The sequence below is a fragment of the Streptopelia decaocto genome (genome assembly GCF_964273445.1).
Source record: "Streptopelia decaocto genome assembly, chromosome: 5".
Taxonomy (NCBI): Eukaryota; Metazoa; Chordata; class Aves; order Columbiformes; family Columbidae; genus Streptopelia; species Streptopelia decaocto.
The window spans coordinates 44,052,740-44,070,855 of NC_138659.1; the positions used below are offsets into that span (position 1 = coordinate 44,052,740).

The 18,116-nt window shown below is 42.3% G+C and overlaps 1 protein-coding gene across 9 annotated transcripts in view; it reads left to right on the forward strand.

Annotated features, from left to right (window-relative positions):
• The window catches only part of ZMIZ1 (zinc finger MIZ-type containing 1), a 346,761-nt gene that overhangs the window by 73,813 nt on the left and 254,832 nt on the right, over positions 1-18,116 (forward strand). The window contains exon 1 of one of the 9 annotated variants that reach the window (XM_082053543.1): positions 9,609-9,695. The exons of the other annotated variants lie outside the window; for them this stretch is intronic. The gene's annotated coding sequence lies outside the window, so the exon portion shown is untranslated. Of the gene's footprint in view, positions 1-9,608; positions 9,696-18,116 lie in introns of those variants that run through there. 9 annotated transcript variants of the gene reach the window in all.

An 18,116-nucleotide genomic window follows, 5' to 3' on the forward strand; every position in this document is an offset into this window, starting at 1 on the left:
GGAGGATCTACTTAACTAATAGTTATGCGTTAAAATGACAGCCAGCTTTCTGTGCCTCATTGTGGTTCTCTCTTTTCCATATGCATGTTAAGACCCTTTCCATATTTAGTGTTTGAGATTTGATGGAAATATTGCTAGTCAAGTGCTGAGGAGGTGAGATGAGGACAAAACACGGGGGAGAGATCAAAATCTTTAATCTTTTCTACATGTAATTTATGAAATGTATTAATCTGGTTTCATTCATTTACTGAACCGTTTTGCGCTCCATGTCTCTGTTGCATTGCCTTCCTTTTAACTGGTCTGAAGCAAGGTTTTTGTTTTTAATTTAAGAGGCTCGTTTGATTAGCATAGCAAAGAGATTTAGCCCATATACCTTTTTGTCTGACATCTTGAGGGTCTGTCTCCCAAAGTTGTGGGGGAGTGTAAGGAGTGGTGTTAGACTTAAATCAATTTCATTGCAGAGCTTTCCCTGTCATAATGATCAGTTTGCAGTACAAATCTCATTGATTTTTCACAGCCCTGTGGAAAAAAAAAAAATCCACAGTTGATAACTAGCACTGGGAGAGACTTGGGAGACACTAATTTGGTGGCTGGTGAGAGTGGCTGTGGCTGTTTTCCACCCTTCTTGCTGGCTTCTCTAAGCCTTTTCCATTAAGCCTGGCCCTTAGTTACAAGAAGCCTAGAAATTCAGTGGTACCCATGAGAGGCTGTGAGCTCTCGAGACAATGCAGAAAGAGCAGCACTTGTGGTGAGGAGAGAATAATCTTGCGGGGTGAGCGGTGCCCCATCAGCCAGGGCACCGTCACCCCCAGAGCTGCCAGGGAGCCCCGCTCTGGGTGGCCGGGCTGCCTGCGCTCCCGCTGCAGCCTGACCCCACCGCTTACCTTCTGTAAACTCGGAGGTGGGATAATTGGTGCATTGCTGGCTGCCTTCTCCTTTTCTTTTTTCTTTTCTTTCCTTTCCTTTTTTTTTTTTTTTTTTTTTTATTTATTTCCTCCCTACTGCTACAGATTTTTATAGCTCTTTCTAGGGGCAGAAAATGCCCCTAGAAAATAGGACCTGGGAAATGAACTATAGGTTTCTAGAAAAGACAAAAAACCTACAGTATAGTGGAGAAGCAAGGATTCTCTCCGTAATGGTGTGTTAATTGTACTTCACAAAGTTCAAGCTGTCTGCTTTATCTTTATGTTCTGATTCTGGCAGAGTATTTTTCCTTTGCTGACCCCTTTTTGTCTGCTCTTATGCAAGATGTATTTAAATAGCTGGACTGTAAATCTGGTTCTGGAAAACATCCCACCTTGCCTGCCGTTCCCCTTGATGCTGCTATTGGTGTTCAGCCGATGTGCAGAGTTGCTGTGGCGGCCGCGGGGCTGCTCTGTGCCTTCTGGCAACAGCCTGTGCTACTTCTGGCCATTGCTTTCTGTCTACTATTGATTATCCACATATGTTCAAACTTCTATATGCTCTGAGTTTCTTATGCACTACATCTTCTGAGCCTGACTGTATTTTTGAAGCCTGGTGTACCCATACTAGAAACTCTGGGTACAGTCAATCTGTCACTGGCAGAAAGGCATGCAATATTGTATGTTGTACAAGGCAAAGCTATAATCATGGCAGCATAGGAAGATTAACAGTGGACTGTTGAAACTGGTAGTTGTTCTCAAATATTTATTGGAATACCACAGAATTTTAAAAATCATTGGACTGCCTGTTAGAATGCCACCTTTTATTATTTCAAGTGTTTGCTTTTGAAATATTTGCTTTTCTACTGAGACTAAATGCGAAGGATTATATTCTTACCAGATGGAAAAAGTTTTTCTGATTTTGTTCAACATCATAAAGTTCAAATGCAAGAAACATGAAAGCATAGGGAAGTTTACAGAAAATGTCAATTTGGATCTGATTGTTTTTTGGCCCCTTTGTCTTAATGGGTTTCCTGAGAGTAGGAGTTCCAGTGTACCTGGAGAAGTCAGAATCCCATAAGAATTAATTTGAGGATCTGACTGGAGACTTTTGTTCAAGCACCCTTTGCAGTCTGAATACCCAGAAAAGAAAACTACAGTGAAAGTTTCTGACAAGTTTGGTTAGACTGTTATTTTGCGGGGAGTGGGGGAAGAACCATTTCAGCAAAGGAAATGTGAAGAATTTGAGAGTTTAAGGACTGCAGGTTGAGTAATATCAGGTACAAAAAGGCTTTAGCTATTCTAAGTGTACTGGTCTATAGGAAAAGAGTTAAGAGGTTAAAATAACTGCAAAGTAGCATATTAAGGGTAGGAAAAATATTGTCTGCCTAATTGTCAGATATTTTATGTGATTAAAAATATGGTACTATTGTGCAAGGTGTTATATAAACACCTTGATTGATGTTCTAATACAGATCTGCACTTTGAGGAGAGATTTTGGATGGACCAGGTAAGGGCAGCAATCCTGTGTCATTTCAGTCCTTATTTATATTTTGGGTAGTGGAAGTACAGGGTGTTTCAAAAATATGGACCCCATATGTTACAGTTACACAAAAATTTACAAATGGTTTAATGTGTTATCAAGTTTTAGTAACATTTTTACAAATGCCCTATGTTCCCTCCACCTGCTATACAGACGACATCGATATGATGGTTGATAGTTGTGGTTGCACAGATACAGTGGTTTCAAATTGGGTCCATCTTGTTGAAACAGCCTGTACTTCAGCTCAGGGTAAAGGAAGGAGTTGTGGGATGGTGATCTCTTAGCATTTACAAGTGAGTTTTGTAAGATAACTAAAACAATGTACCTTTACTACAAACTAAGGGGAAGATTGAACTGTGTTTTCACTGGCATCCCTTGAGTGGGCGCTCTTAGCTGGGTAAGTCTGGAGCTACCCGCCCTTGACTCTTACTAGGTTGGTATTTAGCTGAATCAACTCACTAAACTGTCAAAAACCCCCACTCTACTGAATTGATTCTTTGCTGAGTTAAAGTGAATAGGTTTCTGTAGTCTGTCGAGTGCCAGAGCCAACACAAGGTTGGCAGTAGAAAAGCATGGCCAGGAGTGTGACCAGCTTTTAGGACAGCAGTGAGTCATTTGATTGTCTCATTTGCAAAAACCTCACTCTTTCAGCTTGATTTTGCATGCAGCGTTAAGAACAGGAGCTTCACAGTATGCTTCCTCCATGTTTTCCCATATGTGTGTTACGGTCCTCAGAGGCATGATTGGCCGTACCACAAAGTGAAGACTGCAGAGAGTGAAGCACAGACAAGGACATGGAGAAGCTTGCTTTGCACAGTGCTCTGCTGCCTGCATGTCGCCTTCCCCACAGCCTGCCTGTGGCGGGAGTCCTCTGAATGCTCCCAAATCCCTTCCAGAGGCAGGCAGGTTATTTTCAACTGCTAATGGAGTTTGTCTGATTTTGCATGTTTTTCTCCAATTTGCCGATTTTTCTGATTTTGAATGCCTGCCTCAGTACTTAGATTTTTCACTTTTCACAGAAGAGCGAGGAGTCAGTGATCACTGACCTGCAGCTGATGACTTGTATTAATTAGGGGCAGCAGCATCTCCCATCAGCTGAGCTGAATGCCACTGAGGATGTCAGTGTGAGCCCTGGGGTGGCACACGTGGGGTCATCAGCACACGCAGTCAGAGCATAAAGTCCACTTGGGGACGTTAGGTATCTGCTGTGTGTCTGGAGAGTCCTGGCTTGCTGCTTCTGCACCTGCAGGCTGGAAACTGGTTTCTCCATCTTCCCAAGGCGTGGAGAGGCCTCCAGGAGCGGGATTGCCTCGTCCAAATGCATCCGAGGACTCGCTCGGTTTCTCCCTTGTGCAGCTCGAGAGAGCAGCCAAGACACGTCTGGTCCTACTAACCCCTCCTCGCCATGTGAAGGAAACCTCCCTGCACGTTTGCAGCTGCCGCAGGGCTCTCCTGCAATGTGGAGGTACTGTCTGTAAGAAAAGACGGACGCGGGGATCTGCAGGAGGGGATTATTCCCACCTCGCGCGGCTTTGTGTCGTCAGCCTGGAAGGAGCACTGAGCGGCTTCTTGCTGAGGCCAGACGGCAGATTGAAAAGCAGCCCCACACGGGCACCTTTTCTGTCCATCTGCTATGAACTGTGCTCTTCACAGGCTGGCTTTGGGAGTGAGCCCCCATCACCGGGAGCCCTTCCCCGCCCTGCCCTGCTGCAGGAACGGGGCCGGCGGTAAAGGACTGCGTGTCTGCCCTCTGTGTGTGCGTGCGGCAGGGGATATATTTGGAAGTGAACTTGATTTAGAAATGAAGAGATCAGAATACGGTATCTGGTTTGGCAAGGAGAATGTGAAGATGTGGTATCAATGTCTGTGCCTTTCGTAGGCTGGAACTAATTGCTGCAAAAAAAACCCTCGCAGGGCCTCAGTCCATTTAAATAAAGAGTGCACATGTTAATCCTTGTTATTCCCTGCATCTCTTTAATGGCTTTCTCCAACTAAATGTAAAGGATTTGAAATATACTGTGAGGTACAGCTTTTGGAGATGTGAAAATTCATGCATTTGTGATGTCTCTCTACCTTTTGCAATCCAAGCATGTGTTTCAAAATATTAGAAAACCTGAGCCGGTAACGCACATCAACAATGTTGCCTTGTCAAAAATGCTACCAGTTCCATGGTAACTATTAATTGTTGGATTTCAAATGGCAGGGAGGTTTGAACACTGTATGATTGCATGTGGAGAGCTCTTTAGCTGCTGGGGTGGGAGGATGTCAGCTGCTTTTGAAGAGAAGTTTGTACTTGGAAATGACTTTGCTGCTTACAAAGTTCAGAGAGGAGATTGTGCATGTTAAGAATCAAATTTCTGGCCCTATTAAGCCGCTGTAGGAATTTTGCCACTGGCTTCAGCCCATCAGTGGTTTCACTAACAAATTCAACATCCAAAAGAAGATCCAGTCAGTGCCTCTGAGGAGTTGACGGGAAAGGTGTAAAAGATGGCTTAGTAAATGAGAAGAGGTAGATATTCCAGTAGTGTATGTGTTTCACTTTTCTGTAGCAAAGAAAACTTTATCAATATGCAGTGTGTGTTTTATTCCTTTCACTGTTTCTGGATTTCCCGTGACTGTTGGGGAAGCCTGTAGTTTTAACACTGTGATTGTAATAAAATGAAGATATTAAGAAATATGCTCTGACTTGAAGTGTTACTGCAAAAATTCTTGAAGTTTAAATTGTTCTTTTCATTCTATTACAATATCTAACAATACTGTTATACAATTTGTAACTATACTATGATATTAAATAGAAATTATTTCCATTAAGGAATATCATAATAAAATGTTCATGAATATTATTCTTTCTGATCAGCTAGGTGTGCATTCAGATATCTCACATTATAATTCTAAAATATAATTGTAACACCATCAATAAGCATGTATCTTTTTAGTGACAGTTGTTCTTTGTTTGTTTAAGTAGCCATTATTACAACATTTATGGTACGAGGAACAGCAAAACTTAAAATTTGCATTATTCTGTTATCACAAATTCCTGTTTTCTGGTTCAGGTCATTGACACAGTATTTAGTTCTGTGATTGGAAATTAGAGTCTGAATTGATGCTTGATGCTAAAGTAAGTTTACTTCATACCTTTTCAGATTGTTTCGAGTTACAAACAGAAATTTTAGCTAATCCAGAAGGCAATAAAGACAATCTCTGAGGCATTTTTGATGTAAACAGTCCTACGTTTACCGCTGTGATTTATATTCCAGCAGCTTCAAGATTCCTTTGTCATTCTAGGGGCCATGTTAGTACCCAGGAGCAGGCTGCCTTTGCCAGGAGTGTTTACTATCAAAAAAAGTTGGGAAGAACATTTAATGGCTTTATGGCTTTTTCTGCAGATGAATACAGCAGGTGCAAAAGCACACTGTAATTTATGTAGTAACGTATGGTGGAGCTGGAGTCCCCATTTCCTGCATCCAGTTTGTTCATTGACTTAGCTTTAAAATTTAGAAATAAATAATTGAACTCTGAACGTTGCAGTTCCATTGATCCATGTACCAAAGCTGTTTTTCCTCTGCCTCAGCCCAGCACTGCTATACGGCTCTGCCACCCACAAATCAGCATCAAGTGGCATAACCACTTGAGCAAATGTATATATCCCACTCATCAGATAAATCAGCGTCTTTTAAATGCAGCATGTGGCTGTAGCTTATGAAGTGCCTGTTGTTTTATGTCTCTAGATCAAAGTTTCAAAAATGCACTGAATTTTTATAGAATAAATTGTGTGGAGGAAATTTGATTTGAAATCTATAAGTAATTTGTTCTTACTTGATAAGCACTTAGTTATTATTCCTTCAGCTGTAAACTTACTGAGACTGTTTCCATATCCTCTGAGAACGTTTTTTTGTAAAAAGTTGGTATCTAAGATTTTTTTCTGTTACTGAACTGTTAAGATAAGATTATAATCTATCCTTAGTTGAGTTATACAGTCAGCTAAATGTACTGTGTTTTGTAAATACATATTGTCTGAAGTGTTTGTGGCATGTGTTTTCTGTAAATATTAATGAAAACCTGTACTTAATTCTTCGGCAGTTTGTCTTTTTGAACACATTTCAATACAGCGTTAAAGAAATGGTAGCTGCCAAAATCTTTTGTTTTCAGTTAATTTTGCATATTTAAAGTTCCATTGAAGTGCTTTCTGTATCAAGTGGAGTCAAATAAGTTGATTTTTCTGAATAGCATGCTGCTTTATTCTGTGTTTTGATCAAGGTCGGAATTAGTGTTATGCTTTTCAGTATTCTCGGTATTCATGTACAGGAGGGGTGTCAGTGGATTTTATTCACTATCAGGGTGAAATTGTTTTCAGCAACTCTGTTGACTATGGAACAATAAATTGCTGTTTTAAGTAGTGTTTTCTCCTTAGTCCACTAAGGATGCATTCGTGCTTATTGTTAACTTTATGCACTGTTAGGCAGATCCTTCTCAGAGTTATGCCGAGTTGCACCTTTTCTGGTGCATCTGGTTAGTGTTGTCTACAGGTAAAGGTCTTTGTAGGATTCTCTTTTTATGTTAAATACCTCTTTTCACACTCCTCAAATAACATCGACCTCTCAGCTCAGTTAGCTGCTTACAAAGAAGTCTACCAAGGTAAATGATTTGTTATGTCTCTATTGTATTTCTAAGGGAGTCATTTAGCCCATCATAATGAAAATTTCATTGGGGCAGACTCCATAACTCCTTCAAAAGTAGCAGAGGGCTGTATGTTGTGACTCAGTACCAGTCACGAAACACACTTTGTTGTTGTATGACCATAATGCATTTCGTCGGCTATCATGCAGTAAAAGCCTCTGGTGCGAGCCGGACGAGCTGCCCGAGGCAGGGTGCTGGTGTGCTGTGAACTGGACGTGCTCTCGTGGCCGAGCGCTGGGACCAGCCTGCACGTCCTGTTCCTGGGGTGGGAATTGCCTTCAGTCGAACAGCAAGGGAAAGGTTTTAGAGCTTTGGGAGAGAAAAGCAGAGGTCTGAAGTAATTTGCCCATCCTGTGGCAGAGTCTCTGTTGCACGAAGGATTATAAGAGGGAATGGACGTGAAAGCTGAGTCAGGTCTGATTAATCAAGTCTAGATTCTCACACTGGAGTTTGTCAAAAGAAAGAGCTGTATAACCAGGGAAATAAAAAGGTTTTAAAAAAATAGACAGCTAAAGCTTTGGTATAGGTGCTGCAGTTCATTACTCTGTGTACACAGTGTGGTTTTCAGTCAAGGAATCAGGCTGGTAGTAAAATGTGTGTCTCTTGCACCTCACCAAATGCTCAGTTATCTCTTTCTGTCCAGTTTATTAAAAAAGCAGATGACCTCATGTCTCTGTGTAGCTGAAACACATTCTCCTACCTCCTCTTCCACTTGAGGGTGTTACTAAGTTGAATCAAAAAAGGAATATTTAAAAGCGATTCCTCATCTGTATTCAAAAGTAAATATGACTATGCTGGCTTTTCCTCTCCTACTTTTGAAATATGTAGTGACAAAAATCCAAGGTGCCGTAATGATATTAAATACCTATCCCTGCTTGTGGGACTAATTTACCTATCCCGCTGTCACCTACAGGGAGCAGAGGGTTTGGCAGTGTCTCTAATGCTCTAGTCTGTGGAGAGGTAAACAGCACGTGCCTACAAAACTAATGTTGGTGGTGTCATCCTTGTTCATTCCTGCTTTAACAGCTGCTTATGCTCCACATTTCTCTGGAATCTAGACAAGATTACCAACAGCTAGTAGTGAAATCGGTGAAAACTCCTGAAAATTGCACAGGTTCAAGTTACCTTCCTCAAGTTTAATGTAACTGGGTTATGAGAGATAAAAAGAAAATAGCTGTTCCATGTAGGGATGCTCTGCATGTCCTCTCGTGTACCACAGCTCCCATGATCGCGGCTCACCCGGGGGTCCGAGGGGTCAATGAGGATGTTCCTGCGGTTGGGTTCTGCTCTCAGCACAGCACTGTGCCTGGAGGGATTAGCTGGTACCTGAGGCGGTTCTTCCCTCTGCTGCTGAGAGCTGGCTGCATTGCCCCCTCAGAAAAGGATAGATCTTTAACTGCTGACAGCCGTTCTTTGAAAGGGGAAGATTTCGGTGTTATCAGGGGCCGTAAGCAGAGGGGTTGCTGCTGCAGAGTTTGCGTTGTGCTGGACCTCAGGTGAGGGCTGAGGGCAGCAGGAACGTGCTGCAGTTCATTTCCAGCTTGCAGCAGAGGCTCTCGCGAGGCTGCACGGCCACCCCGAGCTCTCGCTCTGGGCAGAGCCCCTGCCAGGCTTTCTGTGGCCAGCAGGATTCTGCGCTCCTGCCAGGCTGTTTAGTGCCTGGCTGAGCGCTCACAGGGGCCAGGAGAGCTTTCCCACCGAGGACCTGTCCTTTCCCATGTGCACAGCCCGGGGCCAAGGCCATCACCCTTGCTGTCCCCTGTCAGCCAGGCCTGGGTGGCAGCGGGCAAGGGGCCAGGGGCTTCCCTTGGCCTTTTCTTGTCCTCCCTGGTGGCTCTGGGTGCTGGTCCTTGCAGAGTGACAGCAGCGAAACTAGATAATCTGTTAATCACTGGTAAATTAGCCTGGTGTCTTTGCGGAGAACAAATACAGTATTTATGTAAGAGTTGTTAGGAGTTTTTCTCTTTTTAATTAGCAGAAATAGATGCAAAATGAATTATGATTAGGCAGCTGATGAATTCAGTAGTACAATTATGCCTAAAGCTATGCCCCAGTGCTTAATGCTGGATGGATGCTCTGAGCAATCAAAGCCTATTTATATATTTTACTTATTAAAAAAACGTTAGAAATAACACTGTGTATATTACAGGTATATCAACTTCAATGCCTGAGAGAACCTTTCTAAAATTCAGTAATATAAATATTTTTAAATACTTTGTTTAACTTACAAGATAAAAGGAAATAATAACAGAATTGTTACTGTAGTAACTGTTAACTTTGAGGTTTTGTTACCTTTTAGGTTTACATGAAAGGCTGGTCTTTAAAAATAGCTGATCAAATCCTAAGCGTTCACTAGAAATGAGTAAGAATTCTCCACGCCATAAGAATTGTGAAAATGAATGTCTTTTTCTTTTTCCTCCTTTCGGGCAGCCTGAGCCAGAGGAGCAGAGGAAATTACAGAGCCCTGGGTGTCTGCTCTGGGAGGCTGTAAGAAAACACAAGCCATGAGCAGCTGCCTCGTATGCAGCCAGTTGGGAAGGCTAAACTGATTAGTCTGTAAACACTAGGAGACGGTAAGTGCTGGTGTCGAAGGGACTGTGACACTCATCAGATTGTGGTTTATCTCAGGCTGTTGTTTGAATGATGGCTCTCCCGGACAGAAGCAGTTTTATGGCTTTGCAGAGGTATAATCTGAGCCCAAGCTGACAGATCCAGCTCTGCTCCAAGCAGCTTCCCTGGTCGCTGTTTTGCACTACCAACCCTGGGCTTTTCATGAACAAGCCTGTTATTTTCTTTTCACCAACCATGCATTACAAACACAAAATTTACTAGTCCTAACCGAGTGGAAATTGGCACTTGCCCGTCTGCAGAAGAGTACTGGAGAGCAACAGAGAGTCGCTTCAGGGGAAAGCGTGGGGGCTGCTCCCAGAAGCAGCGGGCGGGCGCTTCTCCTCCCATGCTGGCCTGGTGCAATAGCAAGGTTACAATTCACCCTTTGTGCTCGGAGCTGGGTCGCAAGAACAGGCAACCCGGTAAACATACGGACTTCTACCAGAGAGCTGGAAAAAAGCGTGAGGTGTTCTGCTGTAGCTCAGTCATGCTCTTGGGAGCGTATGTGACATGGTCGGTGAGCATAGTGGTAGGAATGGTCACCTCCATGTTGTGTTTGTGGCAGGTGTTCTGCTGAGGGCACATGCAGCTGTGCAAGCAGGAACTATAGCTCATCTCCCATAAAAGTTCACTAGGTGCACTACTTTGAAGTTGTAAAATCCACACTTGGCTTGTTTGTTCAGTGCTGCAGAGGACAGAAACCCTTGCTCCACTACATGTAGACAACTTGACTATTTTAAGATTTGTGTTTTTTAGGAGCTGATGGTGCAGTCATAGGAACTTATACTAAACCATTGTCCACGTGAGTGGGAAGAAGGAGGGATTTACTTACACACGTACGGTAGGGGACCTCCTGCAGTTTCATACTTCCCAGTAAGGGCTGCTGTTTTCCACAGCAGGTACCCTCTGTTGTGAGTGATGAGCCAGCCCTTCTTGCTAAAGCTTTTCTGGCAGCCCCTGAGGTACCGTCATCTGCACGCTCAGTTGTTATTTCGGTAAGGGTCAGAGGGACAAGTCGGAAGCTCTGAAAGCCAGCCACGCCAGAGCTGCTCCATGCAGCTCCCACAGCTGCAGATGAGTCAGATGCGGCTCGGAAGGGCAGAAGACCAGTTTCATGTGCTGCCCATTGGGAGGTCCAGCATAGGAGGATAAACAGTAGATAGAGATAAGTTGGAGAAGCTGAAAAGATCACTGCTAATCTCTTTACAGAAGAGAAAATGTTTAAACCAAGCAAAGTGAAACTGAAAAGGGTATGGAGGCTAAGGGGATATCAAGACATTACCTTAAAAGGTTATTCCTGCTTTTGGAGGTTCTGTAGCAAAGAAGGAAACAATTAAAAGCTCCTTTAAAATTCAGAGCAATAATTTACAGGGAACTTGGCTTGAGCTTTGGAGCAAAGGCTGAATACTGGAATTTGGATGATTGAGCAGAGAACTGATAAAGGAAGAAAAGGGAGTTGGTGCAGAAAGCTCTGAGAAATGTAGAGTATCATGTCTTTTTTATGTCTAAATTACAGGTGTGATATCTCTTCTGCTTTTTCTTTTTGCTCATGTGAGTTAAAAAATTGTTGTTTTGAAAACTGTCATGTAAATGTGCAGCACCTTTCACAATTGGTCCTCTATATATTACTTGTATTTAGAATAGTAATTTTTGCTACTGTCATTTGAATTGTAGAAGAACACCTTTCACTTCCTTCCAATTCTCTTGAGAGTAAACCATCCTTAGCATATCCTGATGAAACAGTTCAAAATGCCCATATTCCTGGTATGAGCTGTTCCTTTAATGAAGGTCTGTAATGGTCCCTCCATAGTTGCTCAATGGAAAAGCATATTTTAAGACACAGGCTTTGATTTAAAAGCTGTTGACGGCTGCTTTGAAATAGGTGTATTTATCTCTGCTTTCCTAGCTGAAGATTTGTATGAAATGCGACAAGTAAGAAACCAGTTTTCCTGTTCTGGATGCAGAGGGCAGAGCTGGTTGATCCACATGCAGGAAAGGTGGTGACATTGGCTGCTAGTTTGCAAGGAGAGGAGACTATTGATTTCTGGCAAATACATTATGGCGTAAGGCAAACATTCATAAAAGCCAGGGAGAGCGAGCATAATAATATTCAGTAGTAGAAATAAAAAATGCAATTGATTTACCACTCTGCCATAGAGCAGCGTGCTTTCCTCTCCCCTCTAGCGAGCTGTTCCCTGCTGCCGAGCCCCTGCCCAGGGAGCCAAGGGTTCCGCTGGCTCTAATTGCGGGGGATTTGGCAGCGCGGAGGGGATGCCGCTCGCCTTGGCCTGCCTCAGCATTGATGACTTGCAGCTCTGTCCTCCAGGCCTAAACTGAGTGTGGTAAATCCATCTGGCCTGGGAAAGCCACATTCCTCTCCTTGTTCCTAAGTGGCTCCTCCCAGCCCACCCTGCCCTGTCCCCTCGCCACCACCCCACAGGCACCTCTGTGCCCTCCATTGTTCTGGGGAGGGCAGCAAGAAAACGTGTCTTCTGCTGGGGCCCAGGCTTCCTTCCATCCAGCTGTTGTGCAACTGGAAGAAATGAAATAGGGATTTATTTATTTATTTATTTATTTATTTATTTATTTAATTTGTCCTGCATGAAAATGAAACCATTGCTAGCAGTGGCTTGATGTATCATGTTTATTTTTAAATTCTAATCCATGGCTGCTTCGTAAGGAACAAGGCAAATACAGCATTGTTGTGTCGGTGGGATGCTGTTTCAGTTTGCTGTTTGTATACCAGCTAGGAGATTTTCTCCTCTGCTTCCAGAAGGTTAAGATCAATGTTGCATGATTTTGTGGCTGTTGGATGCATTTTTCAGGTGTTTTAAATATTTAAGTCTTAGGGCCAATGGGAGGGAAGGAACATGTTATTTTCAACCTATCAATGAAAACACAGAGGTGAATGGATCTGGATATGACTTTGTAAGCTCAGAGGGTCAGAATTTGAAACACTTGTGCTTGAGACTGGGAGACAATAGGATTTTCCCTTTTTTGCTTTAAAGTAATCTTGCATCCTTGGGTCTCCAGGTATTCCATCATGCTTTGCCTTTTAATGGTCCAGGTTTCTTTAAGTCTAAGCAATGATGCCAACATATTTTCCATAAGCAAACCAACCTTTTGTGATCTGTCCTGTAGTAGCCACCCAATCTGCTTCATCTCACGTGGCATTTCTGTTAGTTCCGGTTTGTCGGCCCGGGCTGCAGATTAGAGGTGGAGAAACCAGGATCATTATACAGGGTGTTTCAAGAACATGGACCCTGCTTTGAGTGGAAGCAGATACTTTGGGACAAATTCAACTATTATTCATATGTTGTCCGTACAGCACGTACTTGATAAATCAGTTGACCATTTGTAAATTTTTGTGTAATTGCAGCACATGGCCATTGTGAAATATACTGCTTTGAAATTGGGTCCATCTTTTTGAAACAGCCCGTAGGGCAAATAGCCCCTTCTTCTGTCACAGCCACACTAAAACTTGAGATTGTCTTACTAGATCATGACAGTGTGCTGTTGTGATTTAATCATGTAGTAATACCTCTTAAGAGGTTTTTGGCTCAGTTTTTATGCACGCTCTCCTGTTGGATCACTGCTCTAGCTACTTGTGTCACTGGGTTGCAACCTCAGTTCCAGTTCTTGCTTCCTCCTCTCTCACAAGTGGAAATTTTATTCAACATTTAGCTAGATCTCATGTATTTTGACTTGGAGTACTAAAAGAGATGGTTACATTTGGAATTTTTGGACTTTCTTCTTTTTTTTAAAAATTTTTTTAAAAAATATATAACATGATCTAAAAAGGGCCAAAGTGTGTGTGCACTAGCTGAAATATTGTATGGCTTCCAATGCACCCTGTTAAAATCTGTGCAGTGTTGCTGTTTGCAGTAATTAATGTTGTGTTATTATTCCTTATATTACTGCTGAAGTATTAATATGTTGAAATACAAAACTGTAAAGACTTTAATTATGACCTTTGTATATGAAATTAAATATAATTATTAGATTTGTAGAAGACCTTTTGAATTCGCTAACATGTACTAACTCACACTGTCACTTCCCACGGCCTGCGGAGTTGATGTTATTCCAGGAAGGTTGCTGGAAGTGGGAAGAGAACAGTTACGAGAGGTTTCTGCCACGTCATTAACATGTTTTTTTATGTGTAAGTGTTGTCTAAAATAAATCTACGCAATATGGATGTAGTCATGTATGCTCTAATGTGCGTAGATGTACACAGAGTGTCAGTAAAAAAAAGAGTCTCAGAACTGATTTATAACGAGTAAAGAACTTAATTGCAGGTCAGAGTACAGTTTTGGAGGTGGCTGTTGCGTGAGATGATTCTGAGGCTGGGTTGGGGAGAGAGAGACAGCAAAAGCTTTGTATGCTCAGCTGAAAATACTGGCCTCTCCCTCTTACAGTGACTAGCAGCTTCAAAGATGGCAGATTACTTTTTGTTTTTCATGAATAAAATCTGGCAAGTGAGTTAAATCAGCTTCAGTTTGTGGAAAATCTTTAGCTATGCAACACATCACTAAGTGGAAATACAGATTATCTTCACAGAAAGATAGAGGTGTTTTCTGAAGGAACAATTTTTGCATTTTTGTCACTACTTCTAACCCATAACTGAAGTTTTTAATGAAAAACTGTGGTGTGTTTTTTGGTTTGTTTTTTTTTTTTTTTTAATGTGTGAAATGCATTTGTCTTCAACTTGCTTGTTTTGCCAACAGTGTATGGCAAGTGATTCAAAACAAAGAAGTAGTATTAAATGCTAAATGCTGCATGGTGAAGGTGAAACCTTCCTCTTATGAAAGAATGACAAAAGCACTTGGTTTCCACTTTTATGTATGTTCTGGTTTTGCACCTAAGTGGTGTCTGTGGCTGCTGTGTGGCAGCAGTGTGGCCGAGCTCCTGGTTTAGGAGGAAGGGGGCAGCACTGGCCCTGTTCTGGGATGCAGTGCCAAGCCTGGCCGTGTCTCAGGGCAGAGTCTCTCGGTCTTGATCACGATCTAGTTCAAGAGCATCTTTAGTCTAGACTTTCGTTTCTGGTCTTGTCTACATTTTTGGAAACCTTACATTAGCCTTCAGACTTACGTTTTGTAGGGGCAGCTGTATTTAGGTGAGGGCTGCTCCTGACCTCGCTCGTCATGCACACCTGGAGCTGGTTGCAGGCTGCTGCCTGCAGAGAACGTTGAGTCCATGAAGTGCCTGCAGTGACAAGAAGTGGTTGTGCGAAATGAACCCCAGGCGATGTAAAGGAAGAATGGATTGGTGCCGATACTGATGCAGTGTTTGGGCACTGCAGAGTCTGGGCATTTCTTCTGAAGTCCTCTGGAAGTCTGTTGGTGCTGAGAGGACTTGGCATGTTGCTGGACATGACCATTATTTTGAGCTGAAGTGAGTGGGAGGACAGCAGCAATGCTCAGACTCTGTAAGAACAGAGGGCTTGTATGACATGCTTTATATACTGTGTTCTTACCAGTTCACTGGATGAGAACCTTATTCATTTTAGAACCTTCATATTTCTGTTATCTCCTCTGTTTTGGGATTTGCAGTAATGACTATTGCTGTATCTCTGTAGATCTAGCTATACTGTAGAAGTTGTGCCATTATCCAAGTCCTCAGTTTGGATAGGATGGGTTTAAGATAATGTGAGTGCTAGAGTCATAAATGTGCCCTAATTTGCTCTTCTGCCATGGAGTCTCCTCAGCTATAATGGGGGTTGCAGATAGTTTTGGATTGTCAAGTGCCTGGGTAGATGTTTACGGCAGAAGGGTTTGATATAACTTTTCACTTCTGCCCAGTATAGAGGAAAGAGGATAAAAGCTGGAGTGCTTGGCAACACTTGTGCCAATAGTAAGTTTGGGGCACATTTGGCTTCTGTTGGTCATTTGTGTTTGGCCTGATTTGGAAAACAGAATTTCCAATGGAGTTTGGAACTGAATTTCTATTGTCCTCACTGAGAAATAGAGTTACCTTGAATAAGGTCACCTCAAGGGAGGTGACAGTTGTAGGACTGAGACCATTGTGTCATGTTGTTAATTTACTTAAGGAAGTAATCCTATGTTTCATGGCTTCTCTTAATCAATTTCACTTGGAATGGGTTTGGGTACCAGGTACTTTGTGTTGGTTGAGTCAAATTTGGAGGCTGAGATACTGCAACTGAGATACTGTCTTGAGCACTTGATGTGTGGGAAAGTGGTGCTTGCTTCTGATTTTTAGGATATCTGCACAGATACAGCCAAGCTGTCTCAGTGTGGACTGATCCAGCTTTAGAAATAAAATGTGCCATGGTACAGAGTCAGCTGTCTTGGCTTTGTATGAGCTCGAACCAGTGGTTAATATCACAGTACAGCACAGCTATTCTGTTTTCAGATCTAAGCTAAAGGCTTTACTGCAGTTACCTGCTGGCCAGCACGGCACACCCTTCATCTGGGGAGAAGAGGGTGGGCCTTCATTGTGCATGGTGCAGTGACACAATGGTAAAGGTTTTGGAGAAGCTTCTCCTGCCATGTTGATGACTTACATTGAGTAATCCTAAGAGTATATTTAAATATTCAGTTTCCCACTCATCACTGGCCCTGTTTTCCCCCAATATCCCTTTTCTAAATATAAGTACATAAAGTCATGGCTTTCTTCAAACAGACTAAGTATAATAAATTTGATAGCTGTTGTCCAAATAAAAATATGAAGCTTGCAACAACTTTACCAAAACCCATTTGTTGGTATATTCTGTGCGTTCATATTTTTATAACTAGCCTTTTAAAAATGCTACATAACTTCTCTCTTTATTCATAGAATTACAAGCTTTTTGAAATAAAGATCATTTCATGCTCTTGTGTCTGCACAGTACATAGCACAATGGACACGCAGGCTTGGCTGGGCCTGGAGTTTTTACTGCAGCACAATTTTTCTTAGTCTTTCTGACCTGGGTCAGTGCTGCGTGTGAGCTGCATTCTCTTGGGTATAAATACACCATGTTAAAAAAGTCCTGAGCGCAGCTTCCTTTCTGGTGTGTCGATATTCTTCTCGGAACTGATGGGGCAATTCCTTTCTTCTGAGCTCATGGCTCCTGGGTGAGCCTGAGGACAATGAGCGTCCTCATTCCTCTCTGCCAACTTGAGAGCTCCAGGCTTGGCGCTAGGATCTGCTCCACCAGAGTCTGGTGAGGTTTATCATACCGTGCATCTTACCTGACCTACCGTCTGCTTTGAGAGATTTGAGGCCCCCTCCTTCTCTCTTCTAAAGGAACTTTGTGAGAATTTCTGCAATGTGATGTAGCAGCAGAATGGGTGCAGGTCTCAGGAGCTGAGAAGGAAGATGACCTTAATTTGTTCAATGCTATGGAAAACCTCTGGGATATACACATCTTGCATGCATAATGTCAGATTATTAATTTTTTTTAAATATTTTTTCAAATCTGAAAGTTGCGTGCAACGTTTAGCAAAGGAACAACATAAAACTTGACAATTTTGGTGGCTAGCGTAGTTGTTGGAATAATATCATGCAAACCTTTTCCCAGTGACTGGTGGAGTAAATGCGATGGGGGTATCTTCCAGCTAGTTATCTTTCCTTTGTGGTATTTTATTTGAGGTTGCCTTCCATCATAGTTAGTGTTGGTTAGCAAATGTCATTGGCTTTGTAAGCTGGCCATTTCCTTTCTACTCTGAAAAAAAAAGTGTGGAGGTGACATTGGTATTCATGTGCTTAGGCAAAATAGTGTTCTGGTTGGTTTTGCTTTATATTCTTTTAAAAAAAATAAATACAAGTTTTAGAGAAAAAATAATTCTAGAACTTATTTTTTTGGACAGAAAAAGTAAAACTGGCATGATTTACAAGTTTTCAACCAATGTTATCTACCCAATTTTCAACAAATGGATGGAAATTAATCTCTATGTATATATATATTTTAATGCAGTTCAGCAGCTAAACCAGAATGTAACGCCATTCGCTTGTTTCCTTTCTTACTGACATAAAAACCAAACCAAATTCAACTTGATAAGGAAACATGTCTCAGACATGCTCTTTAAAGATTTTCCTTTTTAATGGCATAGAAAAATACAAATACTGGTTCCTAAAACACAGATCCAGAAAAGCGGAGCGGGTGCGTGCAGACAGTCTCGTGAACGCGGCGGTCCTGCGGTGAGCAGCGGCCGGCAGGCCTTCCTTCCTGCGTCTTGGAGGAGCTCCTCATTCTGTGGGCTTCATTCCTTCATTCCTGTTCTTGGGGCTTGTGTCTGGGGCACTTTGGGAAATAAATCACTTGGCTTATAGCCATTTCACTTAAGTCCTTCTATATAAGCTGGAAACACATCAACTAGAGAATTGAGTCTTTTGCTGTGCATATCCTAGAGTGTATTAATTAAGGTAGCATCAGTTTCAACATAACA